Genomic DNA, 1,690 nt, shown 5'->3' with positions numbered 1-1,690 from the left:
CATAAGGTTCAAACTATCAACAACTTCATCTTACTTGGATTCACAGTTAAAACCCTTGGTAGCAGTAGTCAGATAATCAGGAGAAGACATATTTCAATGGGAAATTCTGTAGTTAGGGACTCTTCAAAATTATTGAGGTGTAATGATACCAGTCCTTCAGTGTATCTGATTCAGGCCATCATCTTTTTGATCACTTGCTATGCTTCTGAGAACAGGAAAATTAACAAGAGCGACAGAAGGATTGATGTCTTTGAGCTGTGGTTTTGAAGCAGAGGGATGAACATCCAATGGACTTCCAAGAGAATAATCAAGTATGTCTTGGAGAAAGTGCAGACAAATTGCTCTTTGGAGGCAAGGATAATGAAGTTTCTTCTCACATGGTTCAGACATGTTACTAGGAGGAGCTAGTCCTTGGAGAGGGACGTGATGCTTAGAAAAGTGGAGATTTGGTGAAGATCCTTGACCAGGTGGGTTTACATGGTGACTACCACAATGAGCTCTAATGTATCACTTTGTGTGATGATAGCACAGGATAGAACAGGGTTCAGACCTATTGTTTATAGGATCGCTATAAGTCATACTCAATGTGGTGGCTAACAACAACAACAACAAAACAAAGTTATGAAAAACTAATGTCTTCCTTAAAATTTTGTATTTATCTAATCTGTATTCTTATTTATATAATCTCACTCCTGTCAGGAATCCCATGTACATTATACACTTTACATCACATTTCTCAATCCCCTTTGTGGGTCTTAAGTACTTTCATATATTATATTGTTAACTGAACGTCATTGGTTTAAATCCACTAGCAACTTCAGTGGAGAAAGATGGGAAGTATCTCTCCTTCCATTAATATTATAGGCTTGGAAACCTGATGAATAGTCATTATAATTTAGAATAAACTCAACAGCAGTAAATTAGTGCCTGGGACAAATAATTGTGTAGATGCTAAACAAAGTAGGGTTAGAAAGACCATAGTAAGTAAGTGATTGTATCAGTATCTCAAAATTTGACTCAATAAATTAGATCAAATGGATGGACTGGTATTCTGAATAAGAACATATTACTATCTAATTCCTTCAGGATATTAGCACTTTCAATCTCTGCCTAATATGCAAAGATATTTAGCTACTAGTTTATATTCTTTGCTAGACTCATATTTTGCTTTAGACAAATACACTTTGAATTTGAATTAGTTCTCCCTTGGTTTTTTCACCTGTCAAACTCGATCCTATTATAAGAACATCAAAAGCTTAAATGTCTTCCCTGACCTAATTTTCACTCAAGTGGCCAGATAAAAGGGAGTAAGAAATAAATTATGAAACGATCAGCTGAAACATAAGTGAGTAAATATGAAAAGAGGTTAATGAGAGAACAAAGATCAAACAAGCCCAACCAAAATAACAAAGATAGTACCTCTAAAGACTGTGAATGTTCACAAGACTTTAACTTTTATTATATAAAATAAAACATCATGAAACAGAAAATATATTTAAATATTAATGAAGACCATCTTAAGGCCAGGGTTCTTTATTGTATGTTCTAGCCTTGTGCTCTTAAGATAAGAATGCTGTTTCTCTGAAGTCATTCTTGTTTTAAGCTTCATTTTAGAAAGTAATAATTATTTTCTGTTTAGTCATTTATCTCCTTCTGCACTAGTAGTGCCATGGTTTGAGTTGTAATCCAC

The sequence above is a fragment of the Elephantulus edwardii genome, unplaced genomic scaffold (assembly GCF_000299155.1).
Source record: "Elephantulus edwardii isolate Elephantulus edwardi_28Jun2011 unplaced genomic scaffold, EleEdw1.0 scaffold00173, whole genome shotgun sequence".
Lineage (NCBI taxonomy): Eukaryota > Metazoa > Chordata > Mammalia > Macroscelidea > Macroscelididae > Elephantulus > Elephantulus edwardii.
The sequence above is the reverse complement of the archived record's forward strand: the minus strand, read 5'-3'. Positions refer to the sequence as shown.